General features: G+C 44.0%; 2 long non-coding RNA genes across 2 annotated transcripts in view; one reads left to right on the top strand and one right to left on the bottom strand.

Annotated features, from left to right (window-relative positions):
* LOC309370886 overlaps positions 1-13,091 on the bottom strand; it is a 138,099-nt gene that overhangs the window by 91,896 nt on the left and 33,112 nt on the right. The window lies entirely within an intron of this gene.
* LOC309370874 lies at positions 5,276-7,213 on the top strand. Its single transcript, XR_014168712.1, has 3 exons — positions 5,276-5,370; positions 5,849-5,914; positions 7,102-7,213. It is a non-coding gene; the product is annotated as an uncharacterized lncRNA (long non-coding RNA).

Genomic DNA, 13,091 nt, shown 5'->3' with positions numbered 1-13,091 from the left:
GCTAATCGCTGGCTGGCATTGTGTATACCTGGCTTTGCCAGACACAAGGGAGCCTATTACTGTTGAGACTTTGTGGCTGATCTGGGGCAAGTTAGGCAGTGTTTGTTGGTCCAGTTTTGAAGTCCAGTTATTTGTTTGTCTCAGGGGGGCAGGGAGGCCTGCTGATAAGCCTCCAACGCCACCATTAAGAAGCAGAGGTTCTCCATATACAGTGGTACCTCCAGTTGTGAACAGGATCCATTCCGGAGCTCTGACCGCATCCCGAGGAATTAGCAACTGGAATTCTGCGTATGTGCGCGGCACAGTTTAATGCTTCTATGCACGAGCGTGGTGTATAGAGCGCTTCTGCGCATGCACGCATGGTGAAACATTGAAGGACTGTGCCCTGGATCCCCATGTCGGCAAGGCGGTGGTCCAGGAGTTCATGATCGACCATGTCGAAGGCTGCTGACAGGTCTAGAAGAATCAGCAGCCCCGACCCGCCTCGATCCAGCTGCCTGCGGCAATCATCTGTTAGGGCTGTGGCTTTTGGATGGAGTCCGGCACGCTTCCCTGCGCCCCACTAGACTCCCGTGGATAGCTCTCCGTCAGCTTCCTGTAGCAGAGTCGTCGCAGCGGTAGAAAACTGTTGCAATGTGTGTGTAATAAATCAGACTGCACGCAAGCTTTCTTGCTTATCTCCAACAGTCTTTAATCGTGTAGAAAAACATCATAAATCAGCCCGGTGAAAGAGCGCACATCTTGCTGCCTCACCGCAAAAGCGAAAGGAAAAAACACACAGAGAAACACTCCACTCTGTGAACATAGCCACGCCTCAGAATGTGAGACGTCACTCAGAACTGTTTAACCCTGTAAGTTCTGATTCTCTTCACACGGGCGACCAGAGCCGTCTCGGTCCCATGACCAGTGCGGAAGCCGGACTGGAATGGATCGAGAGCCGATGTTTCATACAGAAACCTACCAAGCTGTTCAGCAACCGCTCTCTCAATCACCTTACCCAGGAATGGAAGATTCGAAACCGGGCGTAATTGGATAGATCTAAAGGATCTAATGATGTTTTCTTTAAGAGAGGACGCACCACTGCCTCCTTCAGTTCCCCTGGGAATGTCCCGGTGCCAAGGGACAAATTGATGATATCACCCAGGGGGGCCCACACCTCGTCTGGACACACTCTAATCAGCCAAGACGGGCACGGGTCAAGAGGACAGGTGGTGGGCTTTCCAGCTTGGAGGAGTCTGTCCACATCGGCTGGGGATATCCGGTCAAAGTGGTCCAATACTGGACCCGAGGACAGTTGAGGGGCCTCCAGTTCCTTTATTGTATCCAAATTGGCAGGGAGGTCATGGCGGAGCAACAGGACCTTCTCCGCAAAAAAGCTCGCAAATGCCTCACAGCTGTGTGTCGAATTGTTATTTAAATTTGGCTGTCCTTCAAGGGACATGAAAGACCTAATTATACTAAATAATTGCGCCGGGCGAGAGCTAGCGGAGGCAATGGAGGCCGAGAAGTAGGACTTCTTAGCGGCCTTCACTGCCATCTCGTAGGTTTTCATAAAAACCCTATAAGATGTTCTTGAGGCTCCGTCATGGGCACCCCGCCATACTCGCTCTAGCCGTCTGAGGTCCCACTTCATTTTCCGAAGCTCCTCAGTAAACCAGGGAGCCCGGTTTTTGCGGGGTTGCAGAGGGCGCCTAGGTGCGATCTCATCAATGGCTGCTAGGAACTGGATATTCCAGCCCTCAACAAGCTCAGTCAATGAGTCGCCAGGGGGAGCAAGGTCCCGCAAGGCCTTACGGAATCTATCAGGGTCCATCAGCTTCTGCGGGCGAGCCCAAATTGGCTCGCCACCTAAGCAGGGTGGGGGTGGAAAATCAATCCTGGCTTTCAGTGCGTAGTGATCAGACCATGGCACCTTCATGGAGAAGAAGACATGATCACATCTATAACGGCGCCAAAGATCAAATCCAGCGTGTGGCCTGCTTGATGCGTGGGGCCTGAAACAAACTAGGAGAGCCCTAGTGTCGCTATGGAAGACACCGGGTCCAGAGCCTGTGAGGTGGGAATGGCATCAGCATGGATGTTGAAGTCCCCCAATACCAATAGGTTAGGGAACTCCAAGGCCCAGCCGGCCACCGCCTCCAGCAGGCCTGACAGGGTGGCTGCTGGTGCGCTAGGTGGCCAGTACACCAGCCAGACAGCCAAGCTCACCTCGGAGCCCCACACTAGGCCAACACATTCAATGCCGGGGATCGATGGCAATGGTAGAGCCCTGAAAGAACAGTCTTCTCGGATTAATAATGTCACCCCTCCCCCCCGGCCCACAGTCCGCGACTGGTGGAGGACGGAGAAATCCGGGAGCGCCATCTCTCGTAAGGTAACAGTTTCCCCTTCACGCACCCAGGTCTCCATCACACAAGCCAGGTCAACCCCGTGCGAGGTGAAGAAGTCTCGCAGGGTGGCGGTTTTGTTGCCTATAGACCTGGCATTGAACAACACAAGTGACGGAGGTGAGTAATCCTTGCTCACCCTACCTTCGTCCCTCGGGATGGGGCGCAGATTGGAAGGGGTACGAGCATATCCGTATCTCGATCCCCTTCGCCTATGACACCTACCCCCACCGCCATACCTCCCTCGCCCCACTACGGTAGCAATCCCAAGCCTCAAACCAACCTCCATTTACAAAATAGAAAAACAAATCAAACCGAAACAATTGTAGCAACAAAACAAATCCCCACCCCACTCAATATCCAACCCCAAACCAAAATAAAACGGAACAAAATAAAAATACATCAATAAAAACCACCGTTCATGGTGGTACAACAAAGTAAAAAGTAAAAACCCCTATAAAACACTTTAAAATATATAAAAACATTTTAAACATTTGCTGCGGCAACACCAGTGTCCTTAAAACGGTAGTGGTGGTGAGTGTGGGCCCAGCCCCCTAGGCCTGGTGGAGTGGGCCTACAGGAGGGAGCGGCCTTCCTCAACCCCCACGGTGCAGCAGCAGCAGTGTCCCAGTGCCTCACGAGGCCTCTTAAGCTGTGGCGGTGGTGAGTCAGTCTGGGCCCCGCCCCCTAGGCCTGGTGGAATCAGCCCGAGGAGGGAGCGGCCTTCCCCAACTCACAGTGCAACAGCAGCAGTGGTGTCCCAGTGGAAGATCTCATTCTGATCTGAGGATAAAAGCTGACTGTGCCTAGCGCTTATAGGGTACCCCATTAGAGGGATCTAGGTGGAAATCTCTGTCCAGAAGGCAAGTGTGGGGCAGAGAATTCATAGAACTTCCAGCAGTGGTTTTGGAATGGCCACCTTGGTAGAACAACCCTGTTTAAAATTTCAGCCCCCCAACTGGAGGCTGGGATGGATAAATACCCAATGCCAGAACCAAAGTCTACCTACATCTGAAATCAATAAAGTGGTGGTGAACTCTTATCCCAGATCCTTCTCCTGTCATGGGATCACCTTCACATTGTGGCAGGGAGAGTGTTGCAAAGGCCCCACAATGATAATTTTATCAGATGTAGCCAGTTCTTCATCTATTCATGTTGATAATGGTGGCAATGAGCTGCTTCACCCTCCTCTGATCAAACTGTGTGGCGGATAACTTCAGCGGCAGATGGCAGTCACCTCAGAGACACAGCGTTTCACCCACAGGAGAGGCAAGACCTGCCCACCTTCTCGCCTCACCTACTTCTGCTACCTTTTGCTAATGCTTCAGCACTGCCTCTCTGGATTACTTGGGAAAAGTAGGCAGGGACATGTTGGCAGAAGAGAAAGCGGGTGGGGAAAGAAGTGTCACAGCATTTTATGTAGGCTTACACAAAACATTGTTGCTAGTCTTCACACAATCTATGGAAAGATTTTCTGAGGTCCTAGGAAATGTCTGGCTCACCTCCTTTGTACCCCTTGCACCCTACTCTGCTTGGCCATGGGCTAGATACCAGTGGGAAATGTTGGTGCTCTGTGAGTGCCCATTCTCTATCTAATATTCTCTTTGTTTTCCAGGGCCTAAGTCAGTTGCGTTATTGGTACCTGGTAACTTTTGTGAAGGCAGGAGCTGGATTTCAAATCTTCCCAGCAATAGTCTGGGATTTGTTCTAGCAGATGCTGATTATGATGTCTGGATATTAAATAACAGGGGGACCACCTGGTCTAGAAGACATCAGCACTTCTCAATAGACCAAGAAGAATTTTGGAATTTCAGGTAAGTACAAGGGGCTATTGTTGCTTGGATGGAAGGGATGCTTTTCATGAGAACTTTCCCAGCTCGACTGGTAAAGAAAAAGCTTTTATAGGCGTTGTATATGTGATATAACACTGTAACACTGTGGAGTCCTTTCTTTCCCAACTGGATTTTCCTGTATGAGTTCACAGTACGTTTAACTGAAATGCTTCATAGATGTGTTTATATCCAGCCCCATATTGTAAGCATCTACCTTGAGTTCTTAATCATTTTACTTTCTCCTGCCTTGAAGCAGAACGGTTAGAGCCTAAACCAGCTTAAATAAGAGAACAACGGTATCACAAGAACCACAAAATACTTCAAGGAAATATTTCTTTTCCTAGAGAATTAGAAGAGAGGTAGGCTTGACCTGCAGTAGAAAGGGCATGTTTAAAGGGCAGATTGCATGCACTGAAAGCTGAGTAAAAAAGAAAACATATTGGAATGTGTTTCAGAGACGAACCTATGCATCATTAATACATCAAGATCCGTCCCATCTGTGAGGGTAGGGGAGGCAACCACCTTCTGTGACAGGCTCCACAGGGTTAGCAGATTCAGCCTCCAAACACACTGTATTAGAGAGTAGTGGCAACAAAACATCCATTTTCTGCCCCTGCACTGTGGAATGCCCTTCCCTCTGCCATATGTAAAGGATAATCAAATTGATTCCCCACATTGTTCCTGGTGTAGATCTTCCATCCCCACTTGTTCCAAATGACAACATTTCTTCCCACCTTCAGTGGCGGAGGAAGCCTCTCCAGCACCTGGGGTGGCACGAACCGCCCATATGGGTGTAGCGAACCACGCATAGGGAGGGATGGGGAGCGTGACCCCCAGGCCAGGGGGTGCAATCCAGCTGGGCTGGGGGTGTGTGTGGTCTGGCGCAGTGGCCTGGCTGGGAAGTGTGCTATGGGTGGGGGATTCCCATCTAGGTACCCAGACACCTCTTCATCAGAAAGCTGCTTCCTTGTGCAGCATGAAAGTGTCTGTATGCTGTACTGCCTTGATTGCCATGACCTTGTGAATGTGGGTGTTGCTTGAAAACTCTTCAAGCATTTTCTTTCCTATCATTCTGCCAGCGTCGAGTAGATGTGTATCTTGGAATTTACCCCGATTTTACTTCTGTAAAAAATATTGCACACTGGAGTCAGGTACGTTCTAATATCTTCTCAGCATTTCAAAACTTGGAAGTTAAAAGTCTGACATTTCGAGTTGCCTGTTTAGTTTCTCATGTAAAAGTGTCGTTTTCAAGATGACCAGACCACTCAAAAGTTATATTTTAGATCAGTGATGGCCAAACGTGGCCCTCTAGCTGTTTTGGGACTACAATTCCCATCATCCCTGACCACTGGTCCTATTGGCTAGGGATGATGGGAGTTGTAGTCCCAAAACAGCTGGAGGGCCACGTTTGGCCATCACTGTTCTAGATACTTCAATATTCAAACATGAGCTGTAACAATTCTTTGGATCTTGTGGAAAGAACTCAGGAAGCTGTCCTTTACTGAATCTGACCTTTTGCTGCTTTGATTGGCCAGGGTGGATGGGTGGGAATTCTGATAACCAAGATCCCTAGAGTTTGAATTTTCTTGTGACTCTCCAAATTTCATACTGTCTTTCCCATATTTTTAGTTTGCTAAAACCAACCAGTTTAGGTATTTCGATTATGGATCAAAGAACAAAGCTGTCTACAACATGGTAAGTGGTTTGGATTCAAATGAGACATTTTGGTTGCAGGTTAGACATTCAGTGTGAACCGTGTTATGATTTCTGAGTTCTCCTTTGGGAAAGAGTGGGATAATACCAAAGACACAGAACTGGTTGAAATTATGGTTTTGTCTATGAAAGTAAAGGTATTTAATGAGTAGGAACATAGAAAACTGCCTTATGCCAAGGCAGACTATTGATCCATCTATTTCAACTCTGTCTATACTGATTGGCAGCAGCTCTGATTCCAAGCCCTATCTGGAGAACCTGGGAGACCTAGGACCTTCACACAAACCAGATGCTCTACCAGTGAGCTACCATTCCCCTCTAGATTTTGGCTTTGGGGCTCAGTTGAAGGTCTCTATCTGAGACAGCTGTGCAGCGGGACTTTGTTGAGCTTGTTCAGCTGATGCATGAGGGAGCACTTCTGCATATTGGCTGAGCAGCCTCAACAAGTCTCCTGCTTGTGAGGAGACTTTCCCCAGAGCTGCATGTGCAGCAGCGCTTTGCTGAGGGCAAAGCAGCACTTTGCTGATAAATGAGGAAGCAGTTGCCTCTCCAGTGCTACCCGTCCCAGAGCCTGAAGATCATGTCATCCTCATGAGCTAGAAGAACTTTTGAAGGTGCTCCCCACTTATGGGCATTTACCTTATGCATGCGGAAGCCTGGAATATAACTGCTGTGTAAGTGGGGAGCTGCCTGTATTATATTAGAAAAAAAATGTTTGCAGAAATATGTATATTACTTGCAACTGAAGAACAGAAATATGTATTGGGCAAAATTGCATGCAGGAATACACGTAATAGATGACATATGCAGGCAAATGTATACAAAAAAACCCAATGCAAATTGTTGCAGAAATGGTGCAAACTGGAAAAATGAAAAACTAGGAAAACAATAAAAGACAGATTAATCCAGCTCTACTAAAAAGTAAGCCTACCAGGATTTAGTGCTGTGTAAATGACTATATGATTCCAACTTACTTTTTTTAAAAAATAATAATAATTTTGCTGGTCCAGAGAACAGAATTAGATACTGAACAGAAAGTTAAAGAATGATTTACAAGGAACAGATGTTAGACACCCAATACATTTGAAGACCCAAATGATGTCTTAAAAATGAGAATAAGATGTGAAAGATGAACCTCATTTTCATGTTTCTGATCATTCCCTCAACAGAGTACACCCCCATTTTATAAGATAGAAGATATTACTGTGCCAACTGCTGTGTGGAGTGGTGGGCATGATATTATTGTAACCACAGAGGCTATTGAACGGCTGCTCCCTCGAATCCCTCATTTAGTTTCTATAAGAATATTCCTGAATGGCAACATACGGATTTTATCTGGGGTCTTGATGCACCAAAGCGGTTGTATAAGGATGTGCTATCTTGTAACCATGCTTTATAGAATAAACTTGCTTCTCTTCTTTATAGAATTATGGAACTCCCTATCTGAAATCCCCCCCACCCCCTTTAAAATGCAATCGAAAAATTAACTGGAAATTGAAAAATACTCTGAATTTAGTGGTTGATGTTTAGGTGCTGTATTCTCATATTGAACAGGATCCTAATTCTCTAAAGTGATTGGGCAGCAGACCTCTAACTTGGATTTAAGTCCAGAAATTAAAAATCAAACACCAACTAAACTAAAAAAAGCACGTGGAGTACAATTTGTCAATTGCTGCAGGTAAAAACCAATGAGGTAGTTCTATTTGAAACCACAGAACAGTTGCATTTCTAGAAATCACCTTTGCTGATTGTTTGAGCTGAAATGCTTCTTAATACTTACAAAGGGTTGGGAAGCCTGGGACACGCTGTAAGCTGTGTCTCAGACCCTCCAAGTGCTCCTATTTTCCAGGGATTTACAGAAGCCATCCCGTTTTCTGAATTTCTTTTGTTGCTGTTTTCATCTAGAAAGCCAATAAATCTGGAAAACTCTTAAGAAAAACTCCTCAATGGCTTACGTATCTGCTGGGTGGTTGTTTCTTCTGCTGAGACCAGGGCTTCACCATTTTTCTCTTCAACACGATGTGTCATAATCAAAGAAAGTCGAGCACATTCTGTGGGACATATTCCCATTGTTTTTGGCCAAGGTGTCCAGCTGAAACCACACAGCCCAAACTTTTCATTTTCTTCATAGCCATCTCAGTTCCTCCTTGGTCTGGTTTTCTGTGATATTGCTTTACCTACTATCACAACTGCTGACCTCTTTCAGTTAGAGTCTCAGCTTTAACTAAGAGCCCGCGTCAGCGGTGGGTGCTTTGAACCAGTCCTGCAACTGGATATAGGATGTAACCATAACATGATTTGCCAAACATGTGAGCTGAGCTGATGTTTCTGCCCTCACATGCTAAAGCTCCTCACAATATGCCTAGCAAAATTATGATGCAGCTCTCTGTCATAAAAGCTTTCATTCCTCCACTGGCGGAGGAACAGGGGTGTGGGGGGAGTGCATCGCCCCCAGAGGCACAATTCCGGTGGGCTGCCATCGCAGCTGCCCACCCCCACCTCACCCCCCGTGCTGGGTGCCACACCCCCAGGATGCATGCCACGCCCCCAGGATGTGCGCCATGCCCCTGGGATGCATGCCAGCCATGTCCCCACTTGCCCCCCCCCCGCCGGAGCTTGAAGCTGCCCCACTGCATTCCCCTGCCACTCTGCCTCTGTTTCCACTGCAGGCATAAAATGGATGTCATTCAGGAAAAAAACTTAATGTTTCTAGATTTAATTTAGATGAAGCTCAGAAACAAAATTGCAAGAAAGCATGTTTGATATTACTAGTTGTGAGGATATTATTTATAATGTATATATGTCACCCAATTTTAAGAAAAGGTTTTCCTTGGATGCTATATAGCAGGGGTGGCCAACTTCCAAGAGACTGTGATCTACTCACAGAGCTGAAAACTGGCAGTGATCTACCCCCTTTCAGGGTTTCAGGTGCAGGGCAAAGATGTTGAGCTTTTTTTAGGGGAGCCAAAGACATACAATGATCTACCTGTTGGACATGCCTGCTATATAGCTATTTAATGAAATGAAATAAATCATATATCACTTAATATAACTCTCTAAGTGGGTTAATTTTTTAAAAAAATGCAAGGCAGTGTAATATGCATTTCAGGGTTTCTCTGCTGGAGGGGGAACAGGTGTGGGGCACTTCCGGATTCTGCTACCAATTGAGACAGACATGCTTTTGAAACCCCTGCACTGTACATAGTTTTTGCACTCAATAAATCCTGTAAAAGACAGGCTGGGCTGTTATCTCCGCTGAGACTGAGCTGTTATCTCCGCAAGCAGACATTAATCTCTCTGACAGACGGGGTAGTATTATTTGACTTATCTTCAAGAAGATACTTGAGATAAAAGGTTTCAGATCTCCCAAGTAAGTTTACCAATAAGGGCTTAATTAATTGATCCCTGACTTGTTTATACTGGCCACAGTGTAGTAGGATATGCTTCATGCAATAAACATCTTGAGAACATAAACAGAGCCTATGCTGGTCAGACTGCCATTTAGTAGATGTAAATACATTTAATCTGGCTTTGGTAAACAGCCAACGATAGTTAGTGTGGATATTTCACCCCTCCCATTGCAAGAATCTGCTGACAATGTTTCAGAAAGGAGGGGGCGGAATTTGCTCATCGCTTCTTCTGCTCCAGCCTGTAGGAGTCTGAGTGTTATCTGTATAGAGATAAGGGGAATATATGGCACTCCAAATTTGGACTCCAACTTCCAGCAGCCTCAGCAACATGGTCAACAGGCAGGGATTAAGTCCAACAATATCTGGAGGGCTACAGCTTCCTCACTTCTGCTTTATGAACATGAGAACACAAGCTTTGGTTTATTAGATCACAGTAAGATCCACCCTCTTTAATATTCTGTGTCCCAGAATGTATCTGGAAGCTTAACAGCTACGCATGAAATTAGTAGTCATCCCTGTTGCCTGGATCTGCAACCTACCTGAACAAACTCACCTATGCATGGAGCACACCACCATTTTCATCACTACTTTCACCTGCTTCCTGTTACACTTCTTAGAACCCAGGTCTCCAATGTATCTCAGCAGTGGGAGAGTAAGGGAGAGAAAAGAAAGTACTTATTCATAGTGTGCATTGTATAACTATGCAATTCACTACCACAAAAGTTGGCTATAAATGTAGATGTTTGCAAAATGGGATTGTAAAAATCCATGAAAGTTAAAAATATTAATGGTTTCTATTCATGATGGCTATGCTGTATACTGCCTACGTTTCTCTGAATGCTATTCACTTGAGAAAGACAGCAGGATAGGCCACTATTCCTCATGTCCTATTTTTTTTATAAGCATCTTGTTAGGCACTGCAAGAAACAGGGCATTGGACTAGCTAGGCCTTTGGTCTGGTCCAGCAGGGCTCCTCTTGCACTCCTAGTGGCAGGTGCAGCTGGCAGAAATGGCTGTGCTGTGTGCAGGTGCAGCCTTAGGCTCGTTTGAATGCCTCCAGCTGTAAAAAGGCCAAGCTGTCCCAAGAAACAGGTCAGGGTCAGAGTGGCTGACTGGGACAGAGAGCTACAATTACATCCTGGACTCTCCACATCTGCCTGCCTGTGGTTTTGGCCATGCAGAATATACCTTATTTTTTGCTCCATAAGACACACTTTTTTTCCTCCTAAAAAGTAAGGGGAAATGTAAGGGTAGATGGGTGGGAATTCTGATAACCAAGATCCCTACATTTTGAATTTTCATTTGACTATTCATCTTTCAGAGGATTTTGCATTTTGAACATGCACCAGATTTCAAATTGTGTATAAGTCTTTGCCTTCTTTCAAGGTCACTAAATCACACCAATTTAAATATTTTGATTATGGATCAAATAACAAAGCTGTCTACAACATGGTAAGTGATTTGGATTCTAATGAGTGATTTTGCTTGCAGGTTAAACATTCAATGTGAACAGTATTGTGATTTCTGAGTTCTTACATACTTCCTTTTTGTTTTGTTTTTTTATAAATATTTATTGGAGTTTTTAATAAAAGAAATACAAAAATGATAAACAGCGTTACTTTGTTTTTGCAGAATTTCATAACATCTTTAGACTTCCTCACATCCCCCGCTCCCACTTACATCATTAATAAGTTTTTGTCAAGCAAATTATCATCTTATTTTCAATTTTATAACCACTTATTTAAATACAATAAAATAATTCTCCTACAAATTTTGTTTCTCTTAATCTCTCTTATCGTCAAATTCTGATCCATTTTAGTGATGGCCAATTATTTATAACCAAGCATCCTTCTTAAAATTCCACTAAATCACAATGTTTCTGTAGATAAATCTTGAATTTCTTCCAATCTTCTTCGATCCTTTCTTCTCCCAGGTCTCGGATTCTGCCAGTCATCTCCGCCAGTTGCATATAGTCCATCAGTTGCATCTGCCATTCTTCCAGTGTGGGTAGATCTTGAGTTTTCCAGTTCTTAGCGAGTAGTATCCTTGCTGCTGTTGTTGCATACATGAAAAATGTTCTATCCTTCTTTAGCACCTTCTGGTCGACAATGCCCAGAAGAAAGGCCTCTGGTTTCTTGGTGAAGGTATACTTAAATACCTTTTTCAACTCATTATATATCATTTCCCAGAAGGCCTTCACTTTAGGGCAGGTCCACCAGAGGTGAAAGAATGTTCCTTCATTTTCTTTACATTTCCAACATTTATTATCAGACAAATGGTATATCTTGGCAAGTTTAACTGGGGTCATGTACCATCTGTATATCATTTTCATTACATTTTCTTTCAAAGCATTACATGCAGTAAAGTTCAACCCAGTGGTCCACAACCTTTCCCAGTCTTCAAACATAATGTTATGCCCAACATCCTGTGCCCATTTTATCATAGCCGACTTAACCATTTCGTCTTGTGTATTCCATTTCAACAGCAAGTTATACATTCTTGAAAGTACCTTAGTCTTAGGTTCTAACAATTCTGTTTCCAACTTCGATTTCTCCACCTGGAACCCTAGCTTTTTATCACTTTTAAAAATGTCTTTAATCTGAGCGTAGTGTAACCAGTCTCGCACTTTATCCTTCATTTTCTCCATACTCTGCAATTTCCAATTATCTCCGTCTTTTTCTAGCAGTTCCCAATATTTTGGCCAATAGGCTTCCATACTGGGTCTTTTTCGGGCCTTAGCTTCCAAAGGTGAAAGCCACCTTGGAGTTTTATTTTCCAATAAGTCTTTGTATTTTGTCCAGACATTAAACACTGCTTTGTATTTTTTCCAGACATTAAACACTACATACTTCCTTTTTGAAAGAGTTGGATAACATCTAGAGACTCTGCCCTACAGCAGCAAATGTAACGTATTAAGTGTGTTGTACTGTGTGACACTAGATAGGGCTGATGAGTGATGACAAAATTCCATATATATTTTAAAACTTTTTTAAAGCATTTTCACAGGTTTTTTTTATATCTAGATCCAGCCAAAGACACAGAACTGGTTGAAGTTATGGGTTTGTCTAGTAAAATGGTGGCATTTAGAAACCCATCTAGTTCAACACTGTCCATACTGATTGGCAGCTGCTGTCATTCCAAGCAAGTTGTAATGCACATAAATCACCATCATAAGACTGCTGCACCTCTGCTACAAATACTGTGCTTGAAATTTAGTATTTTTAGAAGAGGTGCAACAGTCTTATGATGGTGATTTATGTGCATTACAAATTTATTAAAGCATCTGAATACATTAACTAAATCAAAGCAAATATTATAAAATATAAAATGTTTAAATCTAAAAATTCAAATTTTAACAGGTGGGATCTCAAAAGTGTTTTTTATAGTGAACATTTATGGGACTATTTGTACACAAATCCTATTCCAGCAATATGTATCCCCACTTTGTTTCATGTAGAACATTGTAAAGAACCTGCTAAATAAACAACTATCTGACTTTTAGAAGACATCTGACATCAGCACTGTTGAGGGAAGTTTTTATTGTTTGATGTTTTATTGTGCTTTTAATATTCTGTTGGGAGCTGCCCAGAGAAGCTGGGGAGACATAAATAAATAAATAAATAAATAAATAAATAAATAAATAAATAACCACCTCATGATTTGCAGACTATGTGAGCTGAACTACCTTTCAGCAGTCAGACTGGGGAGATAAGGCTAATGTTTCTACTCTCACAGGCTGAGCTACTCAG

The sequence above is a fragment of the Podarcis melisellensis genome, assembly GCF_964234715.1.
Source record: "Podarcis melisellensis genome assembly, chromosome: 5".
NCBI classification, from domain to species: domain Eukaryota; kingdom Metazoa; phylum Chordata; class Lepidosauria; order Squamata; family Lacertidae; genus Podarcis; species Podarcis melisellensis.
This window is presented reverse-complemented; position numbering and strand designations above follow the sequence as displayed.